This window comes from Sus scrofa, chromosome 4 (genome assembly GCF_000003025.6).
Source record: "Sus scrofa isolate TJ Tabasco breed Duroc chromosome 4, Sscrofa11.1, whole genome shotgun sequence".
In the NCBI taxonomy this organism is placed as follows: domain Eukaryota; kingdom Metazoa; phylum Chordata; class Mammalia; order Artiodactyla; family Suidae; genus Sus; species Sus scrofa.
Genome location: NC_010446.5, coordinates 104,572,611 through 104,587,856, shown reverse-complemented (window position 1 = coordinate 104,587,856; position 15,246 = coordinate 104,572,611). Strand labels below are relative to the sequence as shown.

Here is a 15,246-nt window from a genome sequence, read left to right as displayed (position 1 = left end):
CCTAACCCACTGAGCCACCAGGGAGCTCTGAACTGTTGTATTTTAATTTTTCAATCACCTAAAAGTTCATTGACCTCCTGTAAGAATTAGGGAGGACAAACTGGCTGTGTGACCTTGGGCAGTCACCCAAACCGTCTAGGCCTCAGATTCCCCTTCTGTAGAGAGGAGTGAGCTCTAGGGTCCCGTCAGAGGGACCGTAATCCTGCAGGCTGCCTTAAAAGGCTCCCCAGCTCTGCTCCATGGACTATTTTTGGCTCAGTGATTAGAGGGCTTGTCAGCCACACCCATATCTCTACATTCTGACAGCTGGCTGGTCATTGTCACTACACATCCCCCTGGGCCTTCAACCTTCAGATGCCCCAAGCACACACTTGGTGCCCTCTTCTCAGCCTAACTCGTTGCCCTTTTCTCTTTCTGGCCCAGGAGCCGGGGCCTCTGTGGCCTTGCTGTCCTTCAGCTGCCATAGTCCTTCGCCTGCTGCTACCTGAGCAGGCTGGTCTTACAGGAAGTGCCCTCCCTGCATAGTCCCAGCACTTCTCCCCAGCTCAGGCCCTTGTCACCTCTCACAGGAGCGCCTGCTGCTGCCTCTAACACCCTGTTTTCACTCTCCACTCTCCCCAGATAAAGTGTCACGACTGGGTCACAGCACTAACCCCCATCTCTGGCCAGCCTCTCGCACTACAGACACTTGAATGGGTTCCTGTGACCGAGTGAACAAACACAGCCATCTGGGGCCTCCCTGAGGCAGGCCTAACCTAATCTAACCTAACCTAACCTAACCTAAGCTAACCTATCGCAGCCTAACCTAACCTAATCTAACCTAATCTAACCCAACCCCTCCACACTCCCCCTACACTTCAGCCGAACCCATGGTCCCTCACCCAGCCGGCCCCTCTTGGTCCCCACACTCCTGTTGTGTCTGGAACATCACAGCTCCCATACCTGCCTATAAAGATGACCTCCAGGCCAGGGATCAAACCCTCAGCACAGCAGTGACTAGCAAGCTAAGTGATCCTTAACCTGCTAGGCCGCCAAGGAACTCCCTAAAGTCCCCCATAATCTTGAAATCAGTTCAGGACTATTCTAGGCCCTCATACTGGATTTGTTTGGGGAACACTAAGGCAGGCTAAGGTCCCCCCACCCCCCACCCCCGGCAAAGAAGAAAGCTTCTGGATAGAGGGATATTTTAAAATATTATTTCTGAATCTATCATTCATGATTCTTGAGGAAGAGAGTCTTGAGCTCTCAGGGTAACCTTAGGCTGCCTGAGAAGCAATTGGGTTCTTTCTTACTCTTTCTTAAAATTTGTCCCCCAGGGTCATGCCTCTTCCAACCATTAGGATTTGTTGCTTCAAGCCCAGGAGCCACACAATTGACTTTGCTAGGGAGTTTCCATTGTGGCTCAGTGGTAATGAGCCTGAGTAGTATCCATGAGGATGCGGGTTTCATCCCTGGCCTCGCTCAGTGGGTTAAGGATCCGGCATTGCCATGAGCTATGGTGTAGGTTGCAGAGGTGGCTCAGATCCCGCATTGCTGTGGCTGTGGCTCCAATTTGACCCCTAGCCTGGGAGCTTCCATATGCTGAGGGCATGGCCCTAAAAGGCAAAAAAAAAAAAAAAAAAAAAAAGTGATATCCCTCAAAAGCATGCCCTGTGCCTCCTCATGCTCCCAGAAAGATCCAGATGGAGTCATCTCTTGCCCTTTGCTGTGATTTGCTGGTGCTGGTGCATGAAATGTGTGAAACGTGGCCTGTCTGTTCGCCTGCTCACCCAGCACAAGTTGTGAAGACCCTGTAAACTTCCTCCTTAGCCGCCTGCCCCTTCCAACACAGTCTCGGACTCATTTTGCCATCTTCTGTGCCTTCCAGAATTCTCTCGCCCCTGCAGCCCTCTTGCCAGCTTATTATCCCTGTGAGGCTGGTGTGGGATGACTCAGCCTTGGGAAACAGCAGCCAGAGTCAAGCCTGAGCCCACCATCACCCCAGCGAGATGTGGTTTCAGTAGGGTGACCAAGGGGAAATAAGCTAGGGTTTCCTGGTGGCTTCTAGCATTCTGGCAGAAATTCCCACAGCATCTTGAGCTGTGATTCCATTTTAATGCACGTTCTCTAAAAATGCCTTAACGATCTACTTCTCTGATGAAGAAGGGATATAAGCAATTGCTGGCTATCAAATATGCCTCTGGATATTTGATAAATCTTAACTGAATTGAAAGAAGGGGAGAGATACACCAAAAGATACAGTCTTTCAGTAGCACACTTTTTGTTGGTGTGTTCCTGGCATATCACCACCCCTCCCAAACAGGTCAATCGGCAGCACCCCAGCGGGCCCCCTCCAGGTGCACCCTCCCCCTCCATGAGCAGACATGCTTCCATGGGAAGGGCAGGGATGGGGAGTCGAGGGTCTCTCAGACAAGGGGTTTAGTGAAGTTGCAGAGAATTAGAGAAAACAGCTCGGAATGCTGTGGTCATCTTCCTTCTTGCTCTTCTACTAGCACCCCCGAGGGTTTCCTCGGGTCGTGGTGAAAGACCTTACTCTCACAGTAGAAAAGAAAATAATGAGATGAAAAGACACGGAGAGCAAGCATTTAAGGCTTGGAAGTCTTCTCTTTTACAGGTGAATTGAACTCTTGGTTGGTCCCATGAGGTTGCGTGTTTGATCCCTGGCCTTGCTCAGTGGGTTAAGGATTTGGCATTGCTGCCAGCTGTGGTGTAGGTTGCAGACACAGCTTGCATCCCAAGTTGCTGTGGCTGTGGTGTAGGCTGGCAGATACAGCTCGGATTCGACCCCTAACCTGGGAACTTCCAGATGCTGGTGGTGCAGCCCTAAAAGAGACAAATAAATAATCAGATTTCTGAATGTAAAGTTGTTTGGTGATTCCCTCATGTTTCGTTTATTTGTTTGTTTGTTTTTCTTTTTAGGGCCACACCTGCAGCACATGGAGGTTCCCAGGCTGGGGGTCTAATCGGAGCTATAGCTGCCGACCTATACCACAGCCACAGCAACAGCAAAGTGGGATCTGAGCCACATCTGTGACCTATACCACAGCTCAGGGCAACGCCGAATCCTTAACCCACTGAGCGAGGCCAGGGATTGAACCCACAACCTCATGGTTCCTAGTCAGATTCATTTCCGCTGCGCCATGATGGGAACTCCCCTCATTATCTTTTTAATGTCTACAGGGGCCATAGTGATATCTCACCTTCATTCCTGATGTTAGTAGTTTGTGTTTCCTCTCCTTTTAAAATTAGATGTTTATCAGTTTTATTGATCTTTTCAAAGAACCATCTTTTGGTTTCACTGATTTTTCTCTATTGTTTTTCTGTCTTCGACTTGATTGGTAGTTGCTCTTGCTTTGTTATTTCCTTCCTTCTGCCTTTGCTTTGGGTTGATTTTGCTCCTCTTGTTCCAGTTTCTTAAGGTAAAAGACTAGATGATCGATTTGATTTGATACCACTCTTCTTTTCTAATATAAGCATCTAATCCTGTAAGCACACCCCAAGAATTTTGATATATTTTCATTTTCGTTTGTTTCCAAATATCTTCCCATTTTCTTTGAGATGTCCTCTCTGACTAAAGGATTATTTTCAAGTGTTTTGTTTCATTTCCAAGAGTTTAGAGATTTTCCCACATATGCTTTTTTGACCTAGGAAGACTGCAGAAATGTTTTTAAAAAAGGCATTATTTTCAAAACTCAATCATGTGTTGAACACCTCCGGTGTGAAAGGCACTAGGCTAGAGGCTGTGTTGTGCCCAAGGCTGCATGATATTTAGTTCCAGCCTTCAAGGAACTGACTGTCCAGGAGGGAAGCCAAGAGGCTCTGACAAATAAGTGGGATGAGTGGTGGTGGGTGGCGCATGCTTCTGGGTGGTACAGAGCAGCACTGCAATGGGGAGGGGGCTCTTCAGCTGAGGCGGTCAAGGTCAAGAGTGTGAGGTGGATCTTGAAACTGGGTAGGGTTTCTATAGCGAAGGTCTTGGGGAAGGCGTTTCTAGTTGGACGGAATCTTTGCTTGACAGTGGCGATAGCTCCTGCCCTGTGGGCACATCCCGTGCCCAGCTGAGCCTGCTTCCACGTTGCACACTTGGCCTGTTCAATTCACGCACGTCTGGGGAGTCAATGCATCAGCCTCACTAGACTGAGGCGCTTTGAAAAGTTAGAGGCAGCTCCTAAGGCCTTTAGGGAAACGATAATATTCTGTGTTTTCCTGGCCAGCAGAGGTGAAGGTGGGGTGACAAAAATGAAATGAAGATCAGAAGAGTATTCTGCCTCCCTCACATTCTGCAACTCACAGATAGCACTGGTCCTTGTGCTTTGTCAGAAACTGAGCTAAGAATGAGAAAGTCAAGGACTGGAGACAAGAAAGTGACTCCCCAGCAGACTCTGGGACGTGCTGCCGTATTGTTCACGAGTCAGATTAGCTTTGGGACGTGGGTCTCTCTGGCCCATAGAAGCCAGGGAAATACTGGAGGCGCTGAAGCCAGAGGAAAGTTCATTGACAAGGGGTGGGACAGAAAATTGGTGCTTCAGGCCTGAGGGGTCTGGCTCATTGCCTAAAGGAATGGAGGGGAAAATGCGAGGTGGAAATAGCTCCCATCCCTTCAAGACACATGAGAGATCCACCAACAAGAAAGACCTCTGGAGAAGGGGAGGGTAAACAGCTCAGAGTCCTCATAACCACATCTTTTTTCATTCTTTCTCAAGTTTCTAGTCGTATGTCACTTCCTTTCCCATTTTTCTTCAAAAATGGATTTCCAGGGTCTGCTTTCAGCACATTAAAAAAAGAAAGTGGCGTTCCCATGGTGGCTCAGTGGTTAACGAACCCGACTAGCATCCAAGCACGTGGGTTTGATCCCTGGCCTCGCTCAGTGGGTTAAGGATCCAGGGTTGCCGTGAGCTGTGGTGTAGGTCACAGATGCCGCTTGTGTGGCCCTAAAAAGACAGGAAAGAAAGACCAACCCATGTTTTGAAATTTTAGAATTTGCGTTTTCTCCATCAATTTATTTTGCACTTGCGCATTTTGTTTTTTACTGAAGACTGGTTGTGCATGTGTTGGTGATTTAACAAGAAGGAAATATTGTTTTACGCCTTCTAGCAAAGATTAAAATAACTAGATTTCACTTTATAGAAAAAAGTGTTTTTAAAGAAAATGGTTAATTTCTCATTGAATTTCCATGGGCAAGTTATTGGAATTCTGTAAGTCTCAGTTTCCTTATCTGTAAAACAGAGATAAGAAAACCTACCTTGCGGGGTTGCCATGACATGGGGAAGATGAGATAGCAATCGCACAGGTGGGCAGGTGTAGGACTTGGGATGGATGTGAACTGAGAGAATTAATCAATGACAGAGTAAATCACTGAATGCTTTATGAGATCCTATCATGGAACTTCCATATAATGCTATAAAATTGGCAGTAATCTTGGTACTTTGGTATCTGGCCCCCAAGATGAAAGGTCGATATGACCTGTTTTCATGTAAAAATAGCTAGTTTGTTCTAAAAAGATGTAATTCTAAGGCAGAAGGAATGGTTACAAAAAAACAGATTTTTTTTTTTTTTTTTTCTGTTTAGGGCTGCAGCCACAGCATATGGAAATTTCCAGGCTAGGGGTCGAATCAGAGCTGCAGCTGCTAGCCAATGCCCCAGCCACCACAATACCAGATCCAATCCACATCCACGACCTATGCTTCCTTGACCCACTGAGAAAGGCCAGGGGTGGAACTCACATCCTCAGTGGGAACAGTGGGAACGCCATACAAAGAACCAGATTTTAATTTGTACAAAAACAAGATATCCTGGGGGATTTTATATTTTTACGGTGCTTTATAGTTCATAAAAGACTTCAACGTGCCTCATCTCTTTAGCGTTTCCAAAATCACTGCCAGAGAAAAGGCTGGGAAGGGATCAGTCACTCTGGCTTTACAAATGGAGAAGTGAAGACTCCCAGAGAGGAAGGAACTCCTCGATGGCCGATAGAGGCTTGAAGTAGTCTCAGACCCAGCCTCTTGTACCCAGTTTTGTCTCTGTGGCATAGGGGACTACAGTTAAAGCTGTTCAAAAGAAGATCGAACCCTTTGGTGCTTATTGGTGCATTTTTCTAAAGTGCCTGCAAGCATCTGAGTAATAGTTAAACTAATGTTTGTTTCCCTTTCATGATGACAGTATATGAGATTTTACCATCGGTACTTAAGACTCAACATGCGCTTAAACTCCAGACACACAAAGGGATGAAGTGGAGGGGGGAGAGGGAGTCAAGTGGGCTATTCTGCAGGCTGCCTCGGGCTTTCTTTCTGGATGGACCGCTAACAAGCCTCTCCACTGCATGGTTCTCTGGCTCAGTTGTACATTTCAATGAAGCCTGCCAACTCGCAGCTTTGTGCCTCCCAAAATTCAACAGGGGAGCGGATGGATCTGGCCTGTTTGTGACAGATTGTGACCCACTTTGAGGAATCCCTGCTTCTGTTCAGACTCCCCAGGAAATCTTCCAGCTCTTCCGGGCCAACTGGGCTCTGGGCAGACCTCAGGAAACACAGTCTAAAGCCTCTAGCCAGTCTAAAGCCTGTGCTGGGGATCCCATGAAGAAAGAACCTACGAGGCTCCTTGCCTCAAGGCATACATTCTTTTTTCCCCCTTTTCCTTTTTTGGCTGCTCTGGGGCATATGGAGTTCCTGAGCCAGGGATCAGATCTGACCTACACCGAAGCTGCCACAATCCGGGATCCTTTAACCCACTGTGCCGGGCTGAGGATTGAACCTGCGATATTGAACCTGCATCCTGGTGCTGCAGAGATGCTGCCAATCCCGTTGCGCCACAGCAGGAACTCCAAGGCGTACTTATTTCTCCTATTTGTGCTACCTAAACAACTGGATCTGAGAAGGAACTGGTTCTCTAATGCCTTTTCTTGCAGTGAGCTCCCAGCATGGTTTCACGCTGCCCCTGGAAGCAGTGAGAAAGAAGCATCAAACAGCCAGCCCGTGCTCCTCGGTGAGTCGCTGTCACATTGTGGGGGACTGCCCTGAGCATTGCCAGATGCTTAGTATCCCAGGTGCCTGGGCACCCAGTGTTGCTCCCTCCCTCCCCCCACCTCACTGTGACAACCAAACACATCTGCCCCACCCCCACCTGCCATTTTGAAATGCCCGTATTGCCCTCACATGAAAATCACTGAATTCGTTTGACCAGTAATTTCCTTGGTAATAGATATTTTGGCAGCAGACATTTAGAAACATCTTACCCAATGACAGGGCATCTGGCAGACTATAAACCGCAGGAACAATTTGTCCCATGGCCTGTTCTCGTGTGACCCTCAAGCTAGGAATGGCTTTCGTATTTTTAAAGAGCTAGGAGGAGGAGGGCAGCCGTAGAGTCTGCATTTGATTCACAAAGTCCGTATTTACTCTCCGGCCCTTTGCAGGGAATGTTCACAACTCAACAAGCAATGACCAGGTACCAAGCATGCTGCCAGGCACCAGTGATACCGTGATGGATAAGGCATCGTTGTCGATCTGTGTGGGAGACAATCCATGCGCCTTCCTCGCAGGTGCAATGGGGTCATACACATGTTGCTAGGGAAGCACAAATGAGGGTCGCTCCGGTCAGCCTTGGGGACTTAGAGCATGCAGATAGGAGAGCTTCTGGGGAAGGGGGGTGCAGTTAAAGTGAATCTGGAAAGAGAAGAAGCCAGGAGAAATTGGGTGGAGGGTGGTGAGGCAGGAAAAGAGCCTAGAGAGAGTCAGAAGGGTGCAAAGCTGTGAGTGCCTGCAAGGCAGCGAATGCCAAAAGCTGAAGCGGGAGGGGCAACTAGATGCTTGGGCTTTACCCGGGTTCAGATGCTGGCTCTGTCACTTAGGAGCTGTGCAGCTTTAAGTAAAGTACTTAACTTTTCTGTGCCTCAACTCCCTCACCTGCGACATGTGGTTAGGAAGAGTCCCTGTCCCAGAGGGTTGCTGAGAGCATTAGGTGAGACAGTACATACAAAGCAGGCAGCAGGGTGCCAGCCCATGACGAACCCTTGCAAATGGTGCCAATCATTGTTGCTGCCAGGGTCATGGCTCTTATGCCCTCAGGGAGAGGAAGGCATGGAGAAGCTGTGAGCACCTCCTATGCACCTGCCTCCACATGCAGCACCAGGAATACAATGCTTTTATGTGTCTTGTGACGCCTGTATGAGACCTCGACCTTGCAGAAATCCAAGCAAAAAGGGTTGTGACTGTGGCGTTCCCTGGTGCCAGTTGCAGTGTTCAGGGAATGCTAACGGTCTATCCATCCTTTGCTGAAGGTGCCTAGGATGGGCTACAGGCACGAGATACATCCAAGATACACAGATGGGCTACAGGCACGAGGGTGTACATCCGAGAGCCCAGGAAGGTAGGAAAGTCAAAAGAAGGGCAGGAGAGTGCTTCCCTCTTTCTCCTAAAAGGAAAATACCAAGTATGCTTGATGGGGGGGAGTCACGGCTCTTTGTCCTCCCAGACCCGCATGTCATCCTGGGCAGCTTTTCTTTGCCCCTATAGTCAGCAACTCTCCGAAGTTTCTTTGGCCTCATGGACTTTTTCTGTGGGTCTCTGCTTCTTCACACAAAGCAGAAAACCTCTCTCCCTGCATGTCACTGAACCCAGAGCTTGGATAAGAGAGGGGAGGCCCTCACCCCTGAGTTGTGCCCACCTGGCTTTCTGCATCCAGAAGTGGAGTCCACAGTGCCACCCGGGCTTGTGCTGGACAGAGGGGACTCACGTCCGCCCTGCCTTGTGGAGCATCCCTCTAGCTGCTCTGTGCAGGGGACCTTCTCCAACGTAAACAGAGGCTGCAGAAGAGGCAGGGAGGAAGTGCCAGTCTGCTCGCAGGCCCACAACCCCACCTCCTGCTGACAACGGAGTGAGCTGAGAGGGCGCCTCTCCTGGGCTGCCTTTCCAAGGCTTCTAAGCTGCTTGGTGACCTCCATGGTCAGCAGCTTCCAGGTGCGGCTCAGCTACGTGGCATGGGATCTGCTGCGGGAGTTCTGAGGATGCGGCGCTGAGGGTGGTGGTGCTGTGGGTGGAGGGTCCCCAGAATGCCCTTGGCCCACGTTCTCCTGTCCCCACTGCGGGAGCCACCAAGGCTGGCAGCTGGGAGCCTCAGGGCCACCCTAGCACAGCTCCCCTCCGAGCAGGTTGGGCTCTGACTGTGCAATCCTTCTGGCCCCTTTGAGAAGAAGGCATTATCTTTGATATTATCATACAATAACAAGACAATGTCCCTGTCCTCTGTGGCTTTCTGACCGAGCACTCTGCACTCTGGGAAGAAACATGCTCTTTATTTTCCCTCCGAAACATCGAAGCTGACAGCACGGAGACGGGGCTGTGGTCATTTTCAGACCATTAACCTCTCCCCTCCCCGCCCTCCTCTCCTCATCAGCCACCCTGTCACCTGCCCCTGGGCTTCTGGCCCTCCCACCCATCTACCCACCTCTTTAGAGCCCTGGAAATATACAGCGCTACGAACTTTGCTCAGATATATCCATTTAGGAGTTCCCACTGTGGCTCAGTGGTAATGAACCCCACTATAGGGTAGGCCAGCAGCTACAGCTCCCATTCAGCCCTTAGCCTGGGAACTTCCATTAGCTGTGGGTGCAGCCCTAAAAAGACAAAAACACCCCAAAAAGTATCCATGTACTTCTTACAATAGCCCTAAGAGATAGGTATTGTTCTCATTTCACAGGTGAGAAAACTGAGGCCCAGAGAGGTTAAGGAACTTGCCTGGGGACACACAGTCTGTGATAGAGGACAGATTTGAGCCCAGGCTGTCTGACTCCATTGTTGGTGCTTTTAGCCCTGCGCTATTCAGCCTCCGGTTCTGGTGCTCTTTCTGTGCGGATCTTCATAGAGAATAAGCCACCACGTGATACGTGGCATCCAGGCCAGTGGACACTCTGAAGCCGAGAAGCATGTGGATCAGCGCCGACCACCATCCATGTGAGAAGAGGAGCCCCCGGGGAGGCTTGAGCCCATCCAGGTGGACAAAGCTCTCCTTTCTCCCAGGGATGTTTCCTGGTTGTTGCCAGAGCTTCTCAGGTAACCCCAGTTTGAGTGTCTGAAATCCCTGTGGGAAGCCCAGCACCTCCAGAGCAATACCTGGGATTCTCAGAGCGTCCTAGAACCAGCCTTGGTTTGAGCAGCCGAGCTTTCAGACATCCAGTTACTGGACACCCGGCCTCTGGGGCCAGCGGTGGGCCACCGGACCTCTCCCCAGGAACACCTAGTGGACACATCTTGGAGCCTGTCATGGGGTACCTGTGGGCCTGGATCTGTCTGTAGAAACGGACAAAATTATATCTCACAAGGGTGCGCTTTACTGGTTGTCCCTTTATGTTTTTATTTTGCCCGTGTGTGTGTGTGTGTGTGTGTGTGTGTGTGTCTTATGCAAATGTGGGTATGCACCAACATGAGCATAAAGTGTGTCAAGGTCTGTGTGTGGAAGAAGACAGCTGTGCTTCCATGTGAGTGTGGTGAGGTCTCAACATGCCCCTAGTGGCTTATAGCAGCCTTGGCATCCTTCCTGTGCTGCTCCAGGGGCCTCTGCAAGGCTCCAGGGTGATACAGACCTTGCTTGGAGGAGGGAGGCGGCTTGATTCTTTGTTGGCTTGATGCTGTTCCCATAGGAACAGCCCCTCCAACCTTCCCCCTACACCCCCCGCTTTCTGCTCCCCTGTCCTGCTCTGTCCATCCATGGCAGTGCCTCTCCTGTTCTTATCAGAAGGGAGCTGGCAGACATTTGGTTCACAGGTAGCTTTTGAGTCAAAGAAAGGTCAGGGCCCAAGAGTCCCCTGAGCCGTGGCAGGACCGTGTCCCACTCTCTATCCCCTTCTGATCAGAGCCCCTGCCCCTACCCAGGAGGGGCTCTCCCCTCTCTAGTCATTCTGCCTCTGATTGGTCCCAGTGGGGAGCAGCATCACCCTCTGAGATGCCTCCAGGCTCCTCTCTAGGTGTCTGGAGACTGTACTCCTAGCCTCCACACTGCCCTCAAAGCTGGGAGACCTGGGGACCAGGGGGGCAGCGGGGGAGCTGTTACAACCTGTGACTATTTGGATTCTGATGGAGAGAGAGTCAGATCCTAGGCTGTTGATGGGCTGCTAGGAAAGAAGTACCAGTTCAAGAGGTGGATGTAGGAGATGGATTCTGCAGCCTGGCAGGGAGAGGCAGCTCTTGGCACCGGCTGCCAGAGGGCTGATGCAAAGTCACTCCCACTGCAGCAGTTCTGCGCTGCCTCGAGCTCCCTCCCCCTCAGCCCCTGGCTTCCCTCCCCCTCTTCAGCAGCCTGTGCCCAGGGTGTGACCTCTGTCCACGTGCTCTTTGGCTTAGACAGGGTGCCCACAGGTGGGGGCTCTCTTAGGATGAGGGAAATAATCAGAAAGCTCCATGACATCAGACAAATTGCTTAAGCCCTCTATGGCTGTCTTCTAATCTGTAAAATGGGGGTGGCAACAGTGTTAGGTGAGAATTAAGTGAGTGACTATGGAAAGCGGGGGCATGAGGGGGGTGGGATGGGAGTGGGTAGGGAAGACCTCTCTTTTGAGGTGTCTAGGCTTGGAAGAAGGGAGGGGCGATGCCCTGCACCCCTGGAAAGGATTCCCATGGTCAGTCCTGGCATTATTGGATGCATGCAGGATGCCTGGTGGACCCAGCCCAGGGCTGCCTCCCTGTCAAGGCAGGTAAGGGCCGCAAGCGTAGCCAAAAACCTATTCTCCCAGGACAGGACTTGCTTCTCCCTGCTTTTCTCTCATCTCTGAAATCTTTTCTTCAAGGTCAGTAAAGCTGAGAGCCCCTCCAGAATTCATCTCTGGTGAGAAGGGCAGCAGACCTGAGCTCTAAAAATAAACTTTAAGATGTTAAGTACATTTTCCACAACAATTCAGATCACGATTCTTTTTTCTTTCCTGGAGACTGTGACCTAGAGTAGAAACCATTCCGGCAGAGGAGGAAGTGTCAGAGGCTTTGCACGTGGGACCGCATTTGGATAGAGCGCCACTCTGCTCTGGGGCCCAGCCTTGCTAGAAGGACCTGCAGTCTTAGTGTTGAGAGGCTCCCTTCCTGTCCCACCCTAGCGGTGGGCCCGGTGCTCCCACCTGCCGCCTCTTCCCCATCTGAGCCCAGAGAACCCCTTGAGCTCTGTGGCAGCGCCTCTGTACCCAGAAGCCAGCAGGGCGAGGGGCAGGTGTCTTTGCTTTGTTACATTTCACTCTCCCCCCCGCCCCCAGCATGGTGCTCTCAGAGGTGGTGTCTGGGGACCACAGAGGCTGACTAGTTTACTGGAGCTGGGGCCACCTAGACAGGGCACACAGGACAATGCGGGGGCTGTGAAATGCCCGAGAAAAGGATCCGGTTCTGGATCTCTCAGCAGCACCGCAAGCCGAGTGGGACAAGCCGGCCAGGGCCCGCTGCCGTGAGGATGGCTTTCCAACTCCCTCTCATTGCAAAGCGAGAAAAGGTCAACGAGGCCCGGGATCGCTGCCCTGGCTTCAGCTCTCTTGGGGCATTCTAGACGCCGGGCGTGGCGGGGAGTGGGGGGTGGCGCGGGGGCGGTGGTGCTGCACCGGGTGGAAAGAAAGGAAGGAAGAAGGCGGGGAGGAAAGGGGGAATTAGTGGGAGGGAGGAGAGAAAGGAGGGAAAGAGAAAGGAAGGGAAGGCGGAGCCAGGGAAGGGGCGGGGAGAGGGCGACAAAGGCCGGGCTGCGGCTGGCGCTCCTGCGCTTTGATGCGCCCGCTCTGCCGCCGACCCGCGGTCCCCTCTGGGGCACCTGGAAAGGGGCTGCGGAAGCCGCAGGCGGGGTGTGGGTGGGAGAAGAAGACAGGCGCCCGGAAGAAAAACCAAGGGACCAGGGCACAGCGCCCGGGGCCCGGGAGGGTTTTATGGACGCCCGGCGGGGAGGGCGCGATCGGGCTCCCACCTGCGCCCGCAGCGCCGGGCTGCACCGCGGCGCATCCCAGCCGCCGCCACGCGGGCCCCGCCCCGCCCCGCCGGCTCAATCATCTCCCTTCTTCTGAAATTTTCTCCTGGCTTTCGATTGAATTGGTGGAACGTTCTCACCATTTCCTTCCTGGGGCTGAGGTTGAGGCCCGTTGCCTCCGCTGGAATGAAATATTATTGTTGTACTCTCGCCTCTCTCTGGTTTGGGATTTGAGGTGCATTCTCTCATAATTAATTTAGGTGGCTGTCACTGTGGTCACAGCTGGCCCAGGCAAAGAGCAGAACCTGAGAAAATTGAGACCAGGGAAGGGAAAAAATAACCACGGCCTGGACGGGCCAAGAAGAGAGCTTTATTAGCTTTGCCAGCTGCTAAGTGGCGGAGCCACCCGCGGGGCACACTCTTCTGCCCAGCACTCACCGCACCTCCTGAGGCGATAGCACCCAGCATCTACTAAGCATTGGTCACAATGCTTCACTTAACTCCCAGGGTCACCCTGTATATCATCTAGTATGAGCCCCCTTTTACAGGTCAGAAAACTACAATTCACAGTGGTTAAGTAACGTGCACTCTTTCAGCAGCAGGAAAAACTCACATTTGAACCCTGATCTCTCCTCGTATACCGCCGGATTATTTTCTTTGACTCCCAACACTCCCAATTTCCTCCATCCTCTGCTCTCCCTGTCACACCCACACTGAGGTTTCCCTGACTGATAACAGCCTGAAGTGTCCCCTTCTTCTCCACCCCCCCCATTTGCCTTTTGAATAGAATCTATTCCCAGGTCTTAAGGGAATAGATTGAAGTGACAGCCAGGAAGGTAAAGCAATGTTTGGGGGACACCAAGCCCTGCAGATGCCGGCCACCCCCTACCCCCCGCCAGCCCAGAAGAGGCCAGGTTCATTGCATGGTGGGCTCAGCTAGGCTTTGGGGGGTGCGTCTGGAGGAGGGGCAGAACCTTAGCTGAGAAGCTACTGGGGCCTGGCACATTCTGCTACATGCTTCACAAACATGACGCCTTAGTGCCTCACCACTACCCAGGAGGTGGCTGCCACTCTCCCCATCTCAGGGAAGGAAACCGGAGTGGTCTCAGAGGTGAAAGAAGGTGCCCAAGGAAATGATGCTAGGAAGTGCTTGAGCTGGAATCGAAACTCATTCATTCATTCATCCATTCATTCACTGTATTTTTACTCTTTAGTATTTTTGCTGTGTGTGGGGCTATAGAGACGAGCTGTAACCCTTCTCCCCTCCCTGCTTATGCTCACAAACAGGCAAGTAGATAGGAACGAATCACTACAGCTAGGTTTTTTTATGATAGTCCCCGGATGGGGGTACCGTGAGTGGACCACAAACACTAAATCGTGGCCAGTTCTACCTCGGGGCAGTGGGTGGAGAAGTGGGAGGGGGACAGGAAAAATAGAAAACCTTCTCGAAAGGGACCTATGCAGCCTGGCCTTTTTCTTCCCCTCCCCCGAATGGCCTCCACAAACATTGATGGGGGGAGGGGCCTCTTTAAATTCCCCCGACTCCTCTGCTCTGGGCCACCTGACTTTACTGTGGCATCCTGAGGATCATTAGATCATTGTGAAGTGCCGCGTATTTCTTGGTATATTTGGACAGCCCAAATGTACAGAAATCGTCCTTTTTTTCCCTGCTTTCCCAGTTCAACAGATGAGTTTAAAATATGCTCAACCTGAAGAACAAGGATTTTTTTTTTGAAATGTGGGGAGCCTGAGGTATAAATGGAAAAGAGATGAAACCCAAAGTATTTTCAAGGTGTCTTTCTCTGTGTTTCTATTTTGCAGGTTTTAAAAGCAGAATTAAAGTGTAAAGAAGAGGGAAATGGCTCTGATGCAGCATTTACATAAGAAACACATTCAGAAAAAGAGGCTGTGATTCTGAAAGTGTCCTTATTCTACTGCACTAGAAATCTCCTTTGGGGTGGGGGAGGTTTAAATTAGCCGGGCGAGGAGGAAATAAAAACCCCCTTTGCAAATCACAGATCTCTCTGAACTGACAATTTCGCCGGAGGACATGGCTACACTGGGTTCGGGGAGCACACAAAGCCCTCTTTGAACGACGGCTCCACCTTCTCAAGCCTTTATTATAATTTCCTGCCTCCTACATCCTCTGGACGAGTCCCGACAGTGCTCCGTGCTCCATCATGGGCCTTGAGCATCTCTCTCAAGGAGGCCCTTGTTTTTAGTGGCTGCGCAGTTTGCCCTAGAAATGTGTCCACAGGCCATTTCATTGACTCCAGAAATCAAAGGCAGTGGGAAGAGCACAAAATGCCATGCACTTCCATAAGCCCG

At 51.2% G+C, this 15,246-nt stretch overlaps 1 protein-coding gene across 13 annotated transcripts in view; it reads left to right on the top strand.

The window, feature by feature from the left end:
• The window catches only part of MAB21L3 (mab-21 like 3), a 78,366-nt gene extending 63,431 nt beyond the window's left edge, over positions 1 to 14,935 (top strand). Inside the window, exons 7-10 of one of the 13 annotated variants that reach the window (XR_002343482.1) lie at positions 6,905 to 6,981; positions 7,412 to 7,537; positions 8,276 to 8,364; positions 9,694 to 10,836. The gene's annotated coding sequence lies outside the window, so the exon portion shown is untranslated. Of the gene's footprint in view, positions 1 to 6,904; positions 6,982 to 7,411; positions 12,460 to 14,739 lie in introns of those variants that run through there. The other 12 variants (XR_002343479.1, XR_002343480.1, XR_002343475.1 and 9 more) reach the window with 12 other exon arrangements.